The 22887-nt window shown below is 38.3% G+C and overlaps 1 protein-coding gene across 1 annotated transcript in view; it reads left to right on the top strand.

Annotated features, from left to right (window-relative positions):
- The first annotated feature begins 1119 nt into the window (after positions 1-1119).
- LOC117393469 (teneurin-3) overlaps positions 1120-22887 on the top strand; it is a 516796-nt gene continuing 495028 nt past the window's right edge. The window contains exon 1 of the mRNA XM_055225737.1: positions 1120-1182. The gene's annotated coding sequence lies outside the window, so the exon portion shown is untranslated. The remainder of the gene's footprint in view (positions 1183-22887) is intronic.

Genomic DNA, 22887 nt, shown 5'->3' with positions numbered 1-22887 from the left:
TACGATACCACAATGTAGTTAAGACCAACTCCTTTCTTTCTTTCTTTCTTTCTTCCTTTCTTTATGTTACCATGAGATCTTGTTCTAGTTCTGATAAAGCTCAAAATGCCTGTTCAAATCGTTACAATTTTGTGCTGTTCATATGATTTTTTACAGATTTCTTGAGTATCTAGCTTCGATATTAGTTCCAACATTGATTACTATATAATTTTCGATGCTTTTGACAACTCTAGTCTTACACGTTGTTGTTGGAGTTGCATTTCATAAGGTTTTATTTTACTGAGTTGTTTGCCTATGCCGTTCAAAATTGTGATATTTATTTGTATGGTAACATCACGCCGAGAAATCTGTCTTCTGCGTTTGGTCCGTCCTTCACTGCAGCTCTGGCAATCTGACTGAAGTAATGGCGCGATCGCAGGGCAGTACCCAGAGGCCCATCTCCAGATTATGTGCTTTATGTTCACGATGAAGAGTACATAACCGTAGGGTGCGTGTTTTAGGTTAGTCGATGCCAATTCAAATCAAACAGGTGCTGGTCCCCTCTTAAGCGCCATACAGTGGTACAATTAGGTTACTGCACTTAATGTTACCGCTGTTCTGTGGCTCTGTGCATCCTGCTAAAGTGTGGAACATTGCATTTGAATATTTGTTACTGTCCTGGAGCTAAAGAGGATGGGACAGTGAGAAAGATGTTACGCAAGATTCTTTGAAACTTGCATATTTTTGTAGTTTGGTTTTCACAAATTTGGACATGTATGCACAAGTTACTATGGTTTAATATATAGGTCAGTGTTTCAAATTTGCTCATTTAAAAGTCGTATATTACACAACATTGACTTGTGTGAGCTTTAAGTCGTGTTATAATACCGTTACCTCATCAGACACATACCTGGAGTTGTATTTTGTTTCATTCATGTTTGAGTAACCCTTTTATTATTAGTCTACCTACTGCAATCTTTGGTTTTCCAACAGTTACTCTAAAAACCTACAAATGACCTGACACGTCTAGTTATCTTATTTGAACTGGTCATGCAAATATGCCACTACCTTTGTAGATTATGACCTGTGTTTTATGTCATTCTTCTCTTGCAGGGATCCGTGTGGAGATATTCTGCTGAACTTCTGAGACTTCTGCACAAAACCTCCTGCCTCATCAAAACCCAAGTCCAGGTTCAAGTCCAGGTAAGGGTCTAATCACAGTGTAAATTAAACTATGGCATGTGTGCGACTGGTGATGTGCAAGCTGCCATTTTGGCTCTGAGCAAGTGAAGCGTATTGTATGAAGACGAAGGGAACCAATCTAATGCAGTGATGTTTGAATGTAATGTATGCACTTATTAAAGACATTATTATTATTATTATTATTATTATTATTATTATTATTATTATTATTATTATTATTATTATTATTATTATTATTATTAACAATAATTTAATAATTAATTTATTAATAATTTTATTGATTGATTTATTAATATTTTATTGATTGATTTATTATTTTAGGACAGTAATATCAGACTGGTATTATCCATAGTCAGATTGAAAGAGGTGCATTTCTGGTGTTAATATATATCTTAATTTGAAGTTTCAATACTTAACTTTTCAGTTTTCAAATTTCAGGTTAATTTTCAACTTTTCACATTTCAATTATAAAAGCAGTACTTGACATATTATGAAACATCACATTGATTGCAAACCGAGAAAGAGTCGTTTTTCACTATGCAATGCTTTGGAATAAGATATGATTAGTTGTGCGTTCGCAGCCCACACGGCTTCACTTTCCCAATATAAACCAAAAAAAGATAAAGCTATGCATGTGCCCCAAAATACATGCATGTGAATACTAGCGATGTGCTAAATGAAAGGCTTTGTAAGCTCTAGGAACAAGTCAGACAGATTTAAATACCCACTTGTAGCCTTTTTGAAAATCAGGTTCCCCGACTTTAAATTGAGCTGGAATGTGTTTTTAGACAAAGATCTTGGAGCCTGTGCATGCATAGACTATTAAGATGACAGCTATTCTGCCTTATTGCTAAGCGCCCACCCCCGCCAAACAAATGATGCAGGTACGAAGCTGCGAGTACCTTCAACAACCTCACTCCTGATTGGCTCTTTGCTTCCGCACTCAGATTTACAAATATGGAACTTATTTGCAAATTAGCCGCTATAATTTCTAGCGTCAATTGACCTCATTTGGCTGCAACGGAACACTCAGGATGACGCCACACACCCTCAGTCCATATATACAGTCTGTGAGCATGCGTCAGTTGCCTGTGTTTGTTACTTTGTCATTACTCTAGCCTCTTGTTTGCGTGGAAAGAAGTGTTAGTCTTAATTCAATTTTCTTCACTTGTATTTACTTTCTGCTTGGCTCTGTCAGTCGGCTCAGGGCTGAGGCTTATCTTCACAGTTTGACAAACAAAATACCCAAATAGAACAGAGAAGAGGATGCCACAAACCCATCACACTTTATTTTATTCTTTTTATGTGTGATGGAGTATATGTTTTGAAGCTTTCTTACCAAGACGTTTTTAAGCCGGATATATTGAAATATATCATGCGGTGTGTAAAGGATCTCTTTTCTAGGCCTAATGCAATACCTAATCCTTTATTCAAAACTTCAACGCTGGATATAGTTTCTCTTTTTTGTATGAATAAATTCATTGCAAAATAAAATGGCTGTGGACCAAGTTTAAGAGCAAATGGAATCAAGAAGGATAATTATGAAAGTAGCTACAAATTGCTGACAAGTGCAAGTGTCTGCATGTAAGCTTCCCAGCATGCCCTTGGGTACGTAACCATTGTTTTAGTCATGTTTATCTACAAGTACAAGAAAACTTAAAGAGCACAGCAAATTTTAAAGTGTTAAAATTTGAGGGTTCACCTTTTTTTTGCAAGTGAGTCATTTCCAACTTTGTTTCACTCCCATTTGTAATGCTGTGAGGGTTCTTCATTTAACTCTCAGTGAGTAATTTTGAGTAAAGAAACACTGGAATTTTTTTACCTTTGACTTACTATGGTAACCACTCCCCTTTTGAGAGAGAACATACAAGTGCACGTGGCCCTGGACGTGTCAGGCTGGCGTACAGTGACTGCGGAGGTGTTGGGACTCGGAGACAGTTTTTGAAACCAGATTTTGGACTTCTTAAATCAGTAAGTTCCTCTAAACATGCCTTCATTGTCTTTTATTTATTTTACTAAGAAAATGTAAAGCAAAACATTAAAGGATAACCTCCATTTATATGAACGTTAGCTTAACAGTTTTAATGTCAAGCTACTTTGCTCCAATGTGACATAAATGACAGGATGTGTGATTGCTTTTAACCAGATCACTGTTTGATGTAAACATATGGGTTAGGTTTGTTGAAAAATTGAGTTTGGTGAAAGCTGTTAGATTTGTGAGTGATTTGCTTTACTGACCTTTGCTGTGCATATCTGTTTTGTTGTTTTTATAGGGACAGCGATGTTATTTCTCTACCTCTACTTCTCCATCTTCTCTACCAACCTCCAGAACACAGCTGTGCACATGTAACACTGCTGCTGAATATCTACCCTTTAAAAAACGTGCAGTTTTTCGTTTTAGCGCTTTGTTCCTGAAAACCGAACAGCGTTGGTAATCCCCGGTCCAGAGGGATGGCCTGATTCAACTGTTCCTGTGTGCTCTTGGTCTGTGGTAGCACAGACACCTGCCGCCCCACCACAAGCTGCTGTGTTCTGTCTGAATCTCAACTACTAGCACCATTTGGGCACTGCCAGTTTGGATCTGCATACTTTATACTTTATTAGTATACTATTTATACTCACGCATTGACAAACTGCATACCATTAACTGTGACCAGACGTTTGTCTCTTTGATCAATAAAAATAAAAAATAATGGACTGCTACTTTATAATTTTGCTCTTTTATTGACATTTATCATAGCCCAATGAAGGTTGCATTGGCCTCGGTTTTGCCCCGCCCCTCGTCAGCTCTGTCCAGTGAGTACGCCGTCATACACGTGCATTTGTTTTTCATAGTCCACTTGCCAAATGCACAGAGAGAATATGATCTGAACCAACTCAAAAAAATAAGGTATTCGATCTGTATCAAAGAAGCAGATTTAACACTTTTCTGGTTGAATATACCTTTAATGAATAGTGCTAATTTTGTCTAATTTAACTGAGATTTAAAGCTAAAAAAAACTGCTAAACTAAACATTTTTTTTTTAATTCAACTCTTTATAATAGAAAGAACTTACTCAAAATTAGCTATTAAAAATAGTTAATGTTAACACCTTTTTAAGACTTCATAAGTAACGCCCTAAAAAGGGTCACTCCTGACTAGTCCCGTATAGACACACAAAAAGAGTTAAAATTAAATCCCGGGAGTTGAATTGACAGTGCTGAATTTGCTGTGGGATAGATACTTTTGGTATTAAAATAAGAACAGCAATAAGACATGCCCAGGCCTCAAGTGTGTATTTTGGTACAAATCTTACTCCTATCTTTACTCATGACAACTTACTACCAGCTCCACTGCACAAATCACTGCTGCTACTACTACTACTACTACTACTACTACTACTACTACTACTACTACTACTACTACTACTACTACTACTACTACTACTACTACTACTACTACTACTACTACTACTACTACTACTACTACTACTACTACTACTACTACTACTACTACTACTACTACCATTATATTGTACAGCCCTATTGCAAACCATTAAAAATACCTTACACTTTTTCTGGTTTCTTCTCTCTGATTGGCCACTCCTTCACTGACGGCATTGCTCTTTTGCAGACAGCTGCTTTGGATATAAACACAGTATGATGTATGATGTTGTCTGAATGAAACACTAAAAAGTCCCACCGAGACTGAGGGCCCTGAACACTCCTCTGCTCTCCTGTCTTATATTCACTTGTACACATAGCGTGCACACTGATACACACACATAGCGGCTGTGGTTTTGGAGAGCGTGCACGTGAACAGTTGGCTGCTTATTGGATCTACTTTTCTTTCTTGTTTCAGTCCCAAAGGAAAAGCTTGGCATTTAACGCAGGATGCCATACACACAAACTGACATTATATGAATTTAACTATAGAGTCTCTGTACGTGCGGAACATTCTGTCTAACCAAGTTGACCTACTTACTACCAGGACTCATTGTTGTAAGACATTTATAATAGACATACGTTTATGATGGTGTAGCATTATACATAATCATTGTAGAGGCTAATATACAAACAGCCACTACTGGTTGAAGATGTACAGAAGTCTTTCAGCGCACATGTCATCCAAAGTACCAAAAAGAGTCCAGCGATTAGTAGTTCAATTTATCTGGCTCCCCTTTGCCACAATATTACAGTGGAACATCTATAGATACAGTCAAAAATCATAATCCTCTGCACCTTCTAACACCTGGTGCCACTTTCCTGTTCCCTTTATACCTGGGGTTCCCACTCCAAACATCTAAACCAGGGGTGTCCAAGCTATGGCCCGGGGACCAAATGCGGCCCTCAGACCAATTTTTCTTGGCCCTCAAGCTTCCAGGTGAATTGGCCCATATTACCTTAAACAGTACTTTTGACTGTACATTTCTGAAAATCTACTTTAACAAGCCCATATCAAGTATTTAGTGTGTCCCATTGAGGATGTAAGCGTGAATAAAGGTCTAGTGGTTCAAACTTGTAATAATAACGCAGATTTGAGGTATTCACTGTACTTGTGACCAGTCTATGGCCCTCAATCGGTCCTCAGCTTTGTCTGCGTTTTTATATGTGACCCTTCATGAGAAAGGTTTGGACACCCCTGATCTAAACCACAGTGCCCCATAGAGGCTGGAGATGCACAAATTAAAGGCAGTCAAAGTGGTTCCTACAATCATATTTACTTTATTGTACAATTGAAGCAGTTTTATAGACTTATCTCTTACATGTTTTTTCCTAACTAAAACACTAAAACATATATAATTCCTGTATGTTGTACTTTTTTCCCACAATCTGCCTCTTAACTGATGTAAAACTGTAATAATATTTACATATGCTGATAAGTAAAGCTCAGTAACACCTAATTATAGCCGTTTCCATTGAGTCTGTTTCAGCTGCACTATATGTTTATAAGTATTTTGTAAATTGATTTGTTTCACCTGTGAGGATTATGAAGCATTCGTCTTTCATGCTGTGTTTAATCTTTATAACTCTGAGAGAATCATAAGAATTTTCTGAAAATGAAAAAGAAAATGAATAAAAGAAACTATTAAAATGGAGATTAAAAGGGGAATCATGGGTACAATCAGGTAACACCAACAGGCCAAGATCTGTGGAGAAGCGATCCCACTCATAGTAAGCATCAGTGTTTTTCAAGATGTTTCTTTAGTAATAGAAAAAACAGCGCAAGTGTAATGCCATATTGTCGAACATTCCAGGCAAAGCAATAACATCCCAGTAACAGTGTAGAATTCAACACGTCGAAAATAAATAGACAGATACTTCTCATAGTAATCCAACACACATTGTCACTTCATCACTCAATAGGAAGTGCATTTGAACTCACAGCACAGATGGACGAGCAGAGAGAAAAGTGACACATCCTGTTCCCTTTCTCTCCCCTGACATCTGCACCACGATGGGGGTGTGTAAACCGCAGCGTTAAGCAAATGTTATGCACAATCCTGTTTTTTTTTTTTGGTCCTTTTAAACATGTTAGAATATTGTTCTAACATACCTGGAGTTTTAATAATGCTTTGTAGAAAGTCCTTTGCCTCACCACTCCAAGACTCCATTAAAAATTTCCCAGGATTGTGATGTCATAGATAGAAACAGTCAATACCAAACTCACTGTGGTAATTCCCTCTGCTGCCAGTAGATGGTAACCTGCAACAGATGTGAAATGATGTCTTTTTTATTTATTTATTTTTATTTATTTATTTTTGGGGTATTTGAAGCTCTAAATCATGAAATTCCAAAGATACTCAAGACCACATCTGCATCTGTTACTGCACAAGCTAAACGATTGAGCAGGAGCAGGATCACAAACATCAGGTGAACAGTACGGAGCTAAACTGAACTAAAGGGAACTTAACAAAAGAACTAGCAGCATTTTAACTGTCCACTTTTAACCGTTAACCAAATGCACGTTGGATTTCCAAGTAGAAATGGCAAGATCAAGATTGTGGGGTCGTCATTAAACACAGATGCCGCTTCACCGCATCACGTCTTCTGTCCACTCTCCCAGGAAATGCATGTTTTTCATCAAATAGTTGAAATATGCAATTAATTAGAGAGAAAAATGTCCTTAAATATACTTGGACTGGCCTTGTGAAAAGCAACAACGTTTCAGCCTTGAGTTGTACATTTAGTGAGAGTATCTGTGCAATTTATTACATTTGACATTGAACAAGTTTGGGATAAATGATGCAACTTTATATACTCTCCTCTGAAACCCAAAGGGAATTTAAACTTTGAATTTTCACTCTCATAAGACGAAGGTGAAATCAAATCAGAACGTTACAGTGTCCTCTCAGCTGAAGGTAAATCATCAATTAATCTTCTGTTGTAAAAAATGAAATACTAAATGTTCGAATGGAGGCTGGTCTTTTTGCTGACCCAATCACCGCTGTTTAATGACAGTTTATGTCTCTCAAATGCAAAAACACTTTCTCTTCAAAATGCTATGTTTTAGAATATAATCCGCTACCTTACTCGCATCATATAACCGTCATTTTGAACTTTGCACTAGGGCTGTACTCAACCAAAGAGATTCTTGGACGACTAAAGACAAGTCCTGCCGATCGATTAGTTGACTAGCAAGGGGGCGTGGCTAAAGCTCTCTTCATTAGTGTCTCTATGTGTTTGACCTAAGACTGCAGCTGCACAGAGTTCCTGCAAAAACAACTATTTATGTAGAAAAAAGTACTAGGAAACATTCATATAAATACAGATTAAACTTGTGAAGAATTTTTTTTTTTTTTAACATATAAATACCCCAAAAATACCAAATCTTAAGCTAACTCAGTCACTCACTAACTCCTATATATATTATGGCCGACTAAGACCCCATCGCCCACTTGATCAGCTAAAAGACTAAAGGCCGACAGTCCAGCTTTGTGCACTGATACAACCAGCGTTTTCTTTTTTCTTTTCTTTTTTTTTTTTTACTTGTAAGCTACATGTTTGTTTTGACATGAACAGACTATGCCTTTCTCTGATTGGTGTATTAGCCTGGCAGTCATACCCATCTGGGAAAAAAACAAACACATTATCAGAAGACGTCAGATGTCTCTGTAAACAATGGGGAAGTGTGTAACGAGGTGGTCTGAGGGGTCATGGAACTGTCAGCTCTAATGGGAGCCGTCTTTGTTTAAGAAGCCAGTTGCTTTTTCCAATAACTAGGCACTGGGAATAATGATGAGGAATTAAAGTTCTCCAGTGTTGAAGAATATTTTCGAAAATTAGACCCTTAATTATTAGTAGCCATCCACAAGAATCGATACGAGGGCTGCTGGTTAGCTTAATCATGGGTCGTTTTACCTCCATTTTAAAGTAATGTAATGAGGCTAACTTGTAAAGAGAGTCAGGGCAGTTTCACTTTAAACTGTACCCTTCCCTTTATGGGCAGGATGTTACTCACTGTTGTATCAGTTCTAGTGTCTCAGACCAAAACCATCAAATTGAAAATGACTTCTGGATGGGAGAAATCAAATAAAATCCAATCAAAATCAAATCAGTGTCCAGATGGCGACCTCTGAAACCTTTTCTACCTTATAAAAAGACGGGACATTTTATTACTGCAGTCTTTGGATTTGACGAACTGAAGGTTGTACTAACAATGTGCCTAGTTTTGTCAAGTTTTTAAAATTCTGATGAAGTTTATCATTTTACTTCCTGGTTGGACAAGGGCAGAAGTGACACATAAAAAGACACATACGCTCTTTTTTTTTTTTTTTTTTTTTTTCTCATTGTCTGACATGTAATCAGACTAAACTTTTCCTGTTTTAGGTCACTTGGGATTACCAAAATTATTTCTATTTGTAAAATGCCAGAAGGATTGAAGGATTTTTCAAACTAAATTTTCTTACTTTCTTCAAAGTCAGAAGTTTACATACAGTAAGGTCACTATGACTTTAAACAATTTGAAAAAACCCAGATGATGATGATGCCATCTCTTTGGAAGCTTATGATTGGTTTATTGACAACATTTGAGTTAATTAGAGATACATCTGGGGATGTATTTGAAGGCACAACTGAAACACACTGCTTCTTTTTGTAACATCATGGGAAAGTCACAAGAAATCAGCGAAGATATCAGGAAGAGAGAAGTGGACTTGCATAAGTATAGTTTATCCTTGGGTGCAATTTCCAGATGCCTGAAGGTGCAAACGCTCATTTGTTCAAACAATTATATGCAAGTATAAACGCCATGGGAATGTCCAGTCATCATACCACTCAGGAAGGAGACAGGTTCTGTGTCCCAGAGATGAACGTGCTTTGGTCCAAAATGTGCAGATCAATCCAAGAACAAAAGCAAAAGACCTTGTGAAGATGCTGCTGAAGCTGGTAAGAGTGTGTCCTTATCCACAGTGAAACGAGTACCTTACCGACATGAACTGAAAGGCCACTCTGCAGGAAGAAGCCATTACTCCAAAAGAAACACAGGGACAATAGAGACCTTAATTTTTGTGCTGTGGTCTGACAAAAATAAAAATGAACTATTTGTTTGGAGTAAAAAGGAGGAAGCTTGTAAACCTAAGAACACCATCCCAACTGTGAAATACGGTTGTGACAGCATCATGTTGTGGGGTTGTTTGGCAGCAGGAGGGACTGGTGCACGTCACAAAATAAATGGCATCATGAGGAAAGAACATTATGTGGAAGCTGAACATTATGAAGGAAGCTGAATACTGAAGTAACATCTGAACATATCAGCCAGAAAGTTAAAACTTGGGCACAAATGGGTCTTCCAAATGGACAATGACCCAAAGCATGGTGCCAAACTGGTTACAAAGTGGCTTAAGGATAACAAAGTCAATGTTTTGGAGTGGCCATCACAAACCCCTATTGAAAATGTATGGGCAGAGCTGAAAAGTCATGTGCGAACAAGGCGGCGTACAAACTTAGCTCAGTTACACCAGTTCTGTCTGGACGAATGGGCCAAAATTCCTGTGAACTATTATGAGAAGCTTGTGGAAGGAAATCCAAAAGGTTTGACCCAAGTCATACAGTTAAAAAGCAATGGTACCAAATACTAATGAAATGTATGTAACCATCTGACTTTGAAAGTAATGAAAAATTGTCAAAAAAAAAAAAATCCTCTTATTATTCTGGTATTTAGTAACTATAAATTATTTTCTCTGTGTAATCCATCAATCGTCCAAGTCTGATCCATAACAGATATTGAATGTCATTATTCCACTGACATGATCACCCAAAAGCAGAAATGTCCCCCCAAAAGACGGTTCTATATGTACAGTACTGATAAAAAAAAAAAAAAAAAAAAAAAAAAACATGCAATAGTAATATTTATTCTACCCACTACAGCTCAAATCTTCAGAAAAGTAATACAAAGAAAAATAATCCACGATAATTATTGCCCCCCAAAAGTCAATATAGTATATTTTATTTACAGGCCTAACGAACAAAACCTGTCGAAGTTCCATAATATTTACCTTCATTTTCATCTCCCCATACCTGTTTGGTCTTTGTGAGTGGATGAATTCAGATGCAGAAGTTGTTTTGAATCCTGGCTGACATGGGGACAGGTGACTAATTAAAGGGAAGGTTCTTTTCTGCGAGCCACAGACGAGATAGCGCAGAGAGAAAGCCTTAAATGCACTTTGCCATTGATCGTGTCTTCTCTCTGTGCACACAGCACCGCTGCTTTAAAAAACACTCTTTGGCTTGATTTATTGACTGTATTTTTCTCAGATTAAGTCTTCCTGGAGACTTTTTCTGAACCACTTGAATCCACTCAGTCTGGTTATTGTCCCAAAATTGTCTTCTGATTTTTCATAAATGTATATATTTAAAATGATGTGGAGTTCCTAAAATTGTACAGGCGAGTATAACTTTGAGCTTTTATTACGTGCCCTCGTCTCCTGTCCATGCCACCTTCCCTAGTTGCTTGCCCCCGCCACCTACCCGCGTCACCAGCCCCTGCCACTTGTCCCTGTCGTCCACCCCTGTCACCTGCCCCTCTCCTCCTGCCCCCCTCCTCCTGCCCCCCTCCTCCTGCCCCCACTCCTGCCACTTATGAGAATCTTCATGGTTCACCTGTGTCAGACTGAGCACCTTTTCTTCAACATGACAAGAATTCAATCAGCTGTAGAGCTCCACTTAGCAGCAACATGGTGTCTGCTTTATATAGCCGAGAAGATCATATCACAACACTCAAGGCTGCGCACGTGAATATCATGGAATATATTATCAGTTTGTTTTTGTTACATTACAGTTAGTACATTACAGCAAGCTGCACTTGCAAAAGAATATGATTCACTGATTGTACATTTGATATTATTTTATCAAACTTTGACCAAAATCCAGTCTGGAGCCTATAAAGAGAAGAATGGATAGTAATGAAGGGAGGGCACTTGAAAAAAAAAACAAAAATAAAAAATACATAAAATGATCTTCCTGCCTCCGTTTGCAACCTACAGTGGGCAATGAGACTGAAGTGTGTTGCTTAGGTGCATTATTGTAGGTGGTGGATATATTGAAAATTTGCAATATTGAGAACATAGTCTTATTAAAATGAATAAATAAATGAAGCTGCAAAGAAAGGTGATTTAAAAAAAGATGGGTGCATATGGTGATATTTTTGCACTTTACAGTCACTTTTTCGCTGACATTTGAATCTAAACTAAGACATTTACAGAACATTTTCGGTCTGATTCCCATTATATTCCATCGTCAGTGTTGAATTTCATTATGCAAAATTGACTCTTGTGAGCTTTTAACCATTTTACAATGTCGTTACCTCCTCAAAAACATAGTTGTGTGCATGTTGTGTTTTGTTTCATCCACACATATTTGAGTAACCCTTAGTTATTAGTCCGTCTACATCTCCAAAGCTCAAAATGCTCGTTTCCACTAAGTAATGTCACGAAGCAGTAGTTTTCAAGTTAACAGCTCCCTTTTACCTTTTGTCCAGTAGAAATTGGCAATCCCAGGTCTGAAAAATCACCCAAATGATCCTAGTGAAGGTGCATGGAGTTCCTGTGTACTCCGGGGAATTTTGGATGAGGAAACAGTATTATAACATAAATGAAAAACAGTGCAATATCGGGCCTTTAATTACGTAGCGTCGCATACGTGCCACATATGTATTTCTCCACACGAGCCAAATCGGAGCGAATGTGAAATTGGTCATTAGTAATATTTGAATGGTCCAATCAGGATGGAAAAGCTGCTTCATGCTCGGGCAATCAGACGCCTTTAGCCCAAGAGAACAAGACAGTTATATGCTGTAGCCCATTAGCATGTTGTTGATGTGATTGTACACTTAATTGCTAATTAGAGGTAATTGCAAATAGCTTGGATTGGCTGTGTAATTGATGTGTGAGTGCTTTCTTAATACACAGAGAGGAACAGGTTTAGAGTGGATGGCATTTGGGTCTTTTGGGTTTTAGTGCTGTCGGACTATTGGACTGCATTATGGTAAATTACAGAACAGATCATGTTGTTTTATTTAGGCCATTACGTACAAGAATATAATCATCGGCAAAAACGCTTCTAATCAACCGATGTTTTCAAAATGATTAGCTAATGCATGTTTTGTCATTTTATTCCAGTAAATTAAGTGTTTTATGGTTATAGTTTAATTCACTGTAATCTCTGTTATCGACGTCTTTCGGAATATGAGACGATAAAATAGACGTACGCCTGAATGAAATCGTTATTGTTTGAACGTTCGTGTCGTTTGCGGAAAGGTGGGGCCGCCCGTTACCTGCGTGTCGCTATGGAGATTGCGATGAACCGTGAATGTTCCAGAGTATGGCATTCGAGTAGAGGCAATCAGATGATGCCACAAGGCCAAGTTACAGGGTAGATCTGTGTAAATGCGTTTAATGTTGTACTTTGAAACATTTCAGGTAAAGCAAATCAACTTCTCCATAGAGACTAGCAGGTGTGGGCGCTTCGCTGTTAATGTCACAGAGTGCAGCTTTAAAAAGAAGGAAAAGGCGTAGATTTGTCATGGTTGGTTTGGCAGAATACACACTTCTGCAATACTTTACGAAGATGTGTGTCTGGTGAATCTCCCCCGGCGTGATTGACAGGTGGATTAGCCAATCAGGGACATGCACGGTCCAACTCTATTGGAAAAAACAAAGGAAAAAAACCCCACAGAGGGCTAAAAACATCGTGGATTTCTGCAGAATCAATGAGCGAAGCACTAAACTCTGTCAATCTGAGGTGAGATGCGTTTGATTTTATGTGTAAATCGTAGGTTTGTTTCACATGTGTCAGACCAAGCTGGCATACTGCTGTTCTGAAATGTAAAAATATAAATCATAAGGTGACTTGAGGTTGAGATTCGTCAGTGCAAAATAGCATACGGCTGCACCGGCACTTACAATAAATATTAGCATCTCTGAGCCCACTGCATTTTAGCAATCCAAAGCCTAGCACCTGACAGAGTTTACAGGCAGATTTTATATTTCCAACTAAACAGTACATTTTATTGATGGAATTTAACAGAAATAAATCAACTGACTTAAAAAAAAAAAAAAAAGAAAAAAAAAAGAAAATACACTCTTTTTATTATTTTATTATTGTGGATAGGATTAGATATACAGACATACTCAATATTAGAAATTTATATATCTTAAAGCCCCACTGTGCAATGTTTTAGATACAAAAAATAGACAAAAGCATTTTTTTAAATGTTTTATTTCACTGAAAAATTGAAAACATTTGTCCTTCCTGTGAGCGGGCTTGCATTTCCACAAACCTGACTCTTATTTAGACTGATGGAGGGCACCCACCTTTGCCTGACTTTCTATTTCCGTTGAATGCTGGCCACCCGCAGAAAGTTACATGGCATACGTGCTTTACAAAAACTAGAATTTCTCTATTATCCTCTAGACGTTACATCTCCCACCTCCTTACAACCTTCAATGCACCTGTCACGAGTACTACACCTGTCACACTCAGGTTTAATCCGTTGCAAATGGAACAACACACTTTAATTGTTGTGACATACGATAGCAGTTGTGTGAAAAGTTAAACCTGTATCCAAGACTCAGTGTTCCGTGTTTTTGTCTTGAAATCGCTTTTTTCTCAAACATAAACCCTGATTTTCTTTCATGTCTGTGATATCTGCAGATACAACCCCCCACAGCTCTTTTACTGTCGGGATTTTTGAAGTTGTACAATCTTTGAACTTTTTTTTGGTAACGTTGAGGCAGGAGCAGAGCATTCGCACATTTAGAACATTTGGAAAAAGTCTTAAATGGTTTAGCTTTTTATTTGTTTGTTTGAATTGAACCATCATTGAAAAATATGTTCTTAAAGTCTGTTGTTGACTCCATGCTGTGTCCGTTATTTGGCGCTGGTGGAAGACTAGGGTCCTCTGTTTTGTTTTTTTAAATAGGAGTAATAAATTGCATGAACATTATTGACTTTCCTTGAATGTCTGATAGAATGCCAGGTCAGATCTATGGAGAGGTGGACACACTCATAATCAGCGGTGGGAGAAGTAATCAATTCTGTTACTCAAGTACAGATACTGAAAAAAAAAAAAAAGTAAAAGTATCATTTTTTGCAAAAATCTACTTGAGTAAAAGTATTTAAAGTACCTGCTTAAATATGTACTTTAAGAGTAAAAAGTAAAAGTATTTTGTGCAGATTTTGAGGTCTTATAAAGCCTCAAATGTATTGATTCTGATAAAGATTTGTGCTGAATTTTGCTTAACAGAAACAATTGAATCAGTGTTTTTTTATTCTAGCTGTTTTTATTTGTACATTTATTGTTACATTTTTGTATGCTCAAATTATGAACATGTACAAAATAAAAACTCCGCAGGTCTCAAACTATTAAAAAAAAATACATTTGCTTTTCAGTCCAGTTCAAAAATGTAGTGGAGAGGAAAGTACAGATACCTGCTCTCAAATGTAGTAAAGTAAAAGTAAAAAGTATATGTTAAAAGTAAAAGTATATGATTTAAAATTGACTTGAGTAAAGTATAGATACCTAAACAATAAACATTCCAGGCAAAGTGACCCCACCACAGTGAACACAGTAAATTTCCTTTTCATTTTCCCATGCGCTTTCCAAAAAAATAAAAAATAAATAAATAAAATAAAAATATAAAAAATAAAAATAAACTAATAATAATAATAATAATAATACATTAATTTATTAATTAAGTTTGAAAGCTGGCTTGGGACTAATCGGCTGTGTATTAATGAGCACCTAGACCTGTAATTGTTCCTTTTCTCTTTCTGAAACTTTATAAACCGCAAAATTACCAAACCATTTCAACAAATATTACTTTTTATTTGCACTCTTTGGACTTTACTTTCTCTGTCTTGCTTTTAAACTCTTTATATTTGGATTGTTCAAAAAGTATATGGAAAATTTACTTACGGAACTAGAGGCGGACAAAGTGGGCCTGACTGTTGAGCTAAACTGATTGTTTACAGTTTGACCATAAAACCCTATACTCGCTTTAGTCCTTTCTCTTTCAAAACCACATATGTACAGCTGTATCTACAGCTTGTGATATCGGCTGATGACACTGTTAAAATTGCAGGAGCAAGCAGATGCTTTCAGAAACAGAACACCTCCATCACATGTTAATTGACAAAACTGCTTCACCTCGCGATGAAAAGCCATTTAGTTTCTATGAATTCCTAATGAAGAGGCTGCAAAATGAGACCTATTTTTTGTGAAATGGGACCGGAACTGCATTTGTCACTCGTTTGTAGGCGCCTGTATTTGTGAAAAACTAGATGGAAACACATTGAGAATTAGGTTTGGCTGTGGGGACCTAGTATTAATGTGTTATGATGTTAGAGTGGCAGAAATGTGCTAATGAAAGACCAGGAAAACATATGTAAAGGGCTAACTGTGTATTCTCAATAGACAGTGTAACAAAGCAGACACTAACGTAAAGTAGTGTTGTCACGATATTTCGATACTAAGGAGTAGACTCGATACGCAATACCGATTCTGATACCACCATTGTAAACGATGCAAAAACAAGACAATAGAATGTGATTTTCAACATTACATTGTAGTACAGTGGTCCCTCGTTTATCGCGGGGGTTACGGTCTAAAAATAACCCGCAATAGGCGAAATCCAAGAAGTAGTCAGCTTTATTTTTAACAATTATTATATGTTTTAAGGCAGTAAAACTCCTCACCAAACACTTTATACACTTTTCTCACAATTCTCTCTTGTTTAAACACTCTCAAAGTTCAAACCTTCGTAGATTATATCCCTCTTCCTCTATGATCGCTTTAAATTTGTTGTTCACGTGTCTCTGCTCCAGTCCAAAGCGTTTCTGAAATTTGCCGGTGCAGAATGTTACATCGACATTGTGGGTTTTGTCGGGGATTCAAATATATTTACCGAACAATGCCCAAGACATTACAGTACGGTCCCTAGTTCTCTTTCTTAACAAAGTGAGGTAACTACTTTGATAAAAAAAAAATAATAATAATAATAATAATAAAAACGAGGAGGAGAGACGAGAGAAGGGTGAGGAGGATGAGGCTGCGGAAGAAGAAGAGGAGGAGGATGAAGAGGTCAAGAAACAGGAGGAAAAACAGAAGGGCGAGAAGGAGGAGGAGGAAGAGGACAAGAAAAAGTAGGAGTAGGAGGAGAGATGGAGGAGGAAGAGGAGGCAGCCGCTGTGTAGCTCTGCAAACACCAGGTTACGAACGGCTCTTTTGTGATTCATTGTTCCCCAGTGAGGAGCCGAATTAACTTGTGATGATACGTTACAGTGGCCCCGTCCGCCGATCACTCTTTTGTTTCTCTTGTACTTGCCGCTCACTGTCCCTGTTTTCCTTTGTGTCTCTCTGTTCTTTCTCTGTCCTTTCTTTTCCTTGTCTTTTCTCTCTGTCCTCTTACTCTTCTCTCTTTTCTCTCTGCTCCAGTCTTTCCTCCTGATCTAGTTATGGTAGAGTGTAGTGTACAGGAAAGTGTGAGGTAAAGCATTTTCCAAACTTAACTCTATTGATTACGCAGAATATAATAAATATCTAAACAAGCATTACAGAGCCAAATTAAAACCCTTGACATGATTCTGATGCGATAGTCTGTCTCTTTAAAAAGTCCAATTCACATCACGTTATGTCCCGGTAATTAAATACACAAAAGCTACACCGTTACAGACATTTTTATGCTTCCAAAACGTCCTCTTCGTTAAGACCTTGTCATGACTCCACCCTGAGACGTATCTAAATTCTTTTAACACCTTTTTATCTTAGTTATGTCCCGATGAGTCCGTTGGATAAAAACCCTAGGACAAGAAGTATGAAGGCTAGATTTTTCCCATCAGTATAATTTGATTTAAAAGTGGCTGCTTCGTTAAGAGCTAGTTATGTAACTTCTTTCAACAACTTTTGATCCAGATGTGTCTTGATGATGCCGCCTCAGTTTGGAGTCTGTTGGATAAAAACGCTGGGACGAGTTTGCAAAAGTACGAGGGCTTGATTTTGGACATGTGCGTACTTTGATTCAAAATGACAGCCTATCTCAAATATGAGTCTTCATATTTGAGATAGGCTGTGCTCCCCATAGACTTTTTTGCTCAGGGGCATGTAAACATTGTGTGTTTGTTGTAATCCAATGAAATTTGGTACACATATTTTTGCCTTCCCTGTGACTTTTTAAGATGTGACTATGCAAATGCAGGTAGGACATGGTCTTCATTGGATTTTTTTTCAGAATGACGTTAAGCGCGTGTGCACCTAATTTATCCTCCTGAGACCTGGCGTCCTCATATGTGGACAACACGTTTTTGGCTTGTCTAGGCCACAGTGCAAATTATTAGATGAAGAATAGCAGCATACAAGAACAGCAACAATGTAAATATATTATTTATATTCATTTTTAACAGTTTAGAATGTTTAGAATATTTTATTTAAATGTTTTTTTTTTTCTTCCTGCACCTGTCAGCAGCTCTTCACAGGAGACACATTGTTCCACGAGGCACAATTGTTGTTTCACATTTTGTTTTTAGATTCAGGACAAATGTTGCTGTGTTCAGGGTCTTAATAAATAGTTTTTGCAAATCATTATTCAAATGTTTTATCAAAATGAGTAAAATGTCACATATGAGGACATTTGATTTACATATTTTTTTCTCAGAATCTACATAATGTAAAAAGATAATTCTTTGTATTTAGACTCATCAGGTCCCAGTCAGCCCAAATAACAAAGAGATATTAATAAAGCATGTCATGCAAGAGCTCGGGTCTCAGGAGGTTAAAATGACTAATTTTGCGTCCCATTTTAACGCTGAACAGCCATTTTTAAAGACAGAAGTTTAAATCACATATATGTCCACATTAGGTTCATTCTAGATCCAACCATTTTTGCAAAAGCTACAGGGAGTTTTCTGCTTTTAAATGCCAGTTTTGTTAAGAGCTCATCCCTGAACAACTTTGAACTGATAAAAACCCTAAGACAAGTTCACATTGTTCCCCATTATAAAGACCCTCTTCATTCCATGTCCACGACAAACAGATTGACATTTATGATTTTTCTTTAATTTTTTATTTGAAGGAGGCGCTATAGAGCTATCTTAAAGGTACAGCCCTAATTTGTACCTCATTAAACCCTCAGAAATGTGCACACAGGCTTCACTGGGTCCATTCAAGTCCGACAGTGTGAAAGACAAACTTTGAATGCACAAGTGTTTTAATTTAAATTGTTGTAGGATAGATAATGATAAGGGTTTAGGGTCGGGCCATGATATCATTTTTTAGATGTTCGGACATTATTTATTTTTGATGCACAGTTTCATTATCTGCACTGAAACATTTCTTGGCCAGACTTCCATTGCAGCCATGTATATTGATTTTTGAGGTGGCACTACTGGGCCGTCTTTCAATATTTTTTTATGGGTGCGAGGCTGCCATAAGGGTGCAAGTTCACCCTCGTCCTCCACAAGTGAGAGGTAGAAACGTTCTGACTCGCCCCACCCCCTGCATGTTTATACCCGGGCAATAAAGAAGCCAGTTAGTAACCAATACAACTGAAAAAAATATATAATAAATACATAAACAAATAAGTAATTATCTATAATGTTTACCTATTTAAGTTACAAAACATCAAATACTAATGCAACAGTATGCTAACTTTTTACACATTCACCACTGATTTAGTCCCAACTTTGATTTAATAGCTTATTTTGTTACTTTTTTAAATTCTGTGTTAATTCGAATGAGATTTAGATTAATACGAACAAACCAGCTGCCTCATTCCCACACTGGCTTAGCAGCAGTGGCATAGATACATATTAAAACAATGCTCCATTTTGAGCCCAACGCGCCTGCTGTTAAATCCTGGGACATGGTGCTCGTTGAACCGCATTAAAGGGCTGGTCAGGTGGGACCCCTATCTGAAAATCAGGCCATCTCCACTGTGGGGCCAGGGCCATAATAAATGAATGTGATATCCAGTTTAGATCTGTGGGCGCTCTAGTATTGTGCCTTTAATTAGCTCCTCTTTGCTACGTCTTCATGGGCTCAAATTGCTCCTGAAGGAACTGTCATTGGTCCCTGTGGCTGGTTCTTGGAGGTCCCCATATTCACACATTTGTCTTCACTCTGGCACTTCTAAACAATTAGCCCCGTCCCAAAGCTGGAGCTGCAGATTGGAGTAGCCAAGCGGTGCAGCAGAGTAGATAGGGCTGGGTCAGATAGAACCGGGTAATGACCGAAAGGACAAGGTCTCTCCCGTTCGGTGCAACCCAACTCTGCTGCAACTCCGCGTGGAGCTGTCAGCGGCCTATCCTTCCCGAGCTGTGCCCCAACCCCACTCCCTCTACACATTTGGACGAAAAAGGGGGGCTGGCGGATTGCTGATGGGCTGCTGCACTGCAAACGCTCCCAGTAGATTTCAGAGCCCCTCTCAGCCCCTTTTCCTAGATACTTCTCTGCGGAGGTGTTCGGACATGTCCCACTGGGAGGAGGCCCCGGGGAAGACCCAGGACACGCTGGAGGGACTGTGTCTCTCGGCTGGCCTGGGAACGCCTCAGGATCCCCCCAGAAGAGCTGGAGGAAGCGTGTGTGGAGAGGGAAGTCTGCACATTCCTGCTCAGACTGCTGCCTCCACGACCTGGCTCTGGATGAAACAGAAGAAAATGGATGGATGGATAGTTTATAATATGCATGAGAACTGTGCTAGAGGCAAGAAATACAGGAATAAAAAAAATTATATTATATTATTAATTATTATTATTATTTTTCTTTGTAACATAACTTATCGACTGCACTCCTTAATGATTTTATATGTTATGAATTAAAAAGTTATCAAATCTAATATAAAGTACAACTCTAAAAAGGCAGCGGAGTGACAGATGGACAGCCGCTGCAGACATTAGGGACACACCGAGAAAACTGGAGTCACAAAGTTAAACAGTCAAAAGTCAAGTGATTTCCCATTAGTTCTAATCACACAGCCCACACACCCACACTTATCAATGCTCTTTAGACTTTCTTGACCCAATGGGGCAACCATATTTGCTCATTTGCACAATTTAATTTAATGATGTCTCAACACTCCATGGCAGCTCAGAGAGTACAGTACTAATCATTTGGCTTGTCTGCAAAGTCAGTTGATCAATTTGAAAATATATTCTGATTAGAGACGTAAATGAGAGGAGATAGAAAACAAGTTTTACTCAACAGTGTACAGTTAAATAAAACGGTGCGAAGTAGAAGGAAAGACTCCCCAGAGATACTTAAGAGTAAAACTTATCTGATAACATTGCTACTTCATTTCTAATAAATGATTTAGATTAATACGTTACAGTTTGATATAAGAGATACATTGTTCTTTCTGTATTGCCATATTTAAATGTTGTCACTCATAGACTTACATTAACATTTAAGTATGATTAATATCTGAAAAACTACTCTTACAAGAAAAAAAGAAAAAAAGTATCAAAGTTACTTAAGTAAATGTAACAGATCTTTGGATACAGACTTTGATGCTTCAGATTCCATCAATATGACACAGTGCAGCAGCTCCTTCACTTCACTCTATAGGAACTTTTCTGCCCACTCATCACTTCAGACAGCATTTTCTTTCCTCTTTTGTGGCAGTGCCTAAAATCCTCTCTCTCTTTCTCTGTCTCTCTCTCTTTCTCCCTTTCTCTCTCTGTCTATCTGTCTCTCTCACCCTCGCTCTCTCTTTCTCTCTCTGTCTCTTTCTCCATTTCTCTCCCTGTCTCTCTCTCTCTCTTGCTGTCTCTTTCTCCCTTTCTCTCTCTGTCTATCTCTCCCCCCTCACTCCCCCCTCTACCGTTCGTCCTCCCTTTTTCTTCCCTTACATCTCTTAACATCATCCACTCCTCTCCTTTTTTTCCTATGCATTTCTTTCTCCCTCACTCTCTGTATTTCTTCCACCATATCTCCGTTTCTCCATACCCCATCCCTCTGTACCTCTCTCTCTCTCCACTCCCCTTCCAACCTCACTACCCCGTCTGTCATTCTCCCTCCCTCTCTCTTCCCCTGCATCTCCTCTCACTGCCTCTCTCTTCCTCTCGTCCTCTCTCTCCCCCTTTTCACTACCCCCTCTTGACATTTGCTTTCTTCTTTTGTGGCAGTGTCTGAAATCCCGTCTCTCTATCTCTCTCTCTCCACATATGTCTTTCTACTTTTAACTTCCCCCCTCTCTTCCTTTCTCTCTCCCTCTCACTTCGCTCCTCTCCCTTTTTCAATTTCTTTCTTCCTTACCCTCTGTATTTCTTCCAGCATCTCTCCTTTTTTCCATACGCCCTCTCTCTGTATCTCTCTCTCCTCTTCCCACCCGTTTGACCTCACTCCCCCATCTGTCGTTCTCTCTACCTTTCCCTACCACTGCATCTCCCTCTTTGCTCTGCTCTCCTCCCTCTCTCTCTCTTACCTCTCTCCCCCCTTGTTTCTCTTCACCCCTTCCCTCTTTCTCTCTCTCTGCAGACTACATCCAGATGGCTCCCTGCTCCTGTCATCATTTCTGACTTAGCTTTACCTGATTTCATCCACACACGGTGCACCTCAGCCTCAGATGACAGCGACCCAACACTAAAGCAAATATAGACTTCCGTTCACACCGTGCATTTCAATATCACTTGTATAGAGTATTGTGGTGTCTCATGATCATATTTTATCGTCCAGGTAGGTACGCTTCATTGACGGAAATCTAATCTCTTTTGCAATCCAATTTTTACCTTATGATTGTGAGAAGAAACAACACAACTTAACAAATCAAATTTTCTCAGTACATTTGAGCACATTTTGGTACAGTGTCCCAGGGGCCTCTCCTTTATGGTTCCTGGAGGGCTCCTTAAACGTTTTATGTTGTTTCTTACATCATGTCTTTATCAGTGATCCAGTCTGGAGCCTGTTAATATGTGGCCTCGTGAAAAAGATCAATATTGGACAATGTTATGTTACCATCAAATTAACATGTCAGGTTGGTCTGGGGTAAAGCTGGAGGGGGGGCACTGGGTTGTGGGACGTTCTGTACTGGGCCGTCAAAGAGAATAATGTGTAAATATGCAACTGCGATGCGTAGCAAACATGAGAAATAAGTACATTTAATTTACTAATTGTATGTGTCTCTGCTGCTATAGTTTAGTTTATTTTAGTCTATTTGAAGGGAGAATGTAAAGAGACAAACCTTATCACCTGGTGTTTGAAAAAAAAAAAACTTGTTGAGAGCATAGACTGTTAGC

This window comes from Periophthalmus magnuspinnatus, chromosome 1, assembly GCF_009829125.3.
Source record: "Periophthalmus magnuspinnatus isolate fPerMag1 chromosome 1, fPerMag1.2.pri, whole genome shotgun sequence".
NCBI classification, from domain to species: Eukaryota; Metazoa; Chordata; class Actinopteri; order Gobiiformes; family Gobiidae; genus Periophthalmus; species Periophthalmus magnuspinnatus.
Note: the sequence above shows the minus strand (reverse complement) of the source record. Positions and strands in the feature narration are given on the sequence as shown.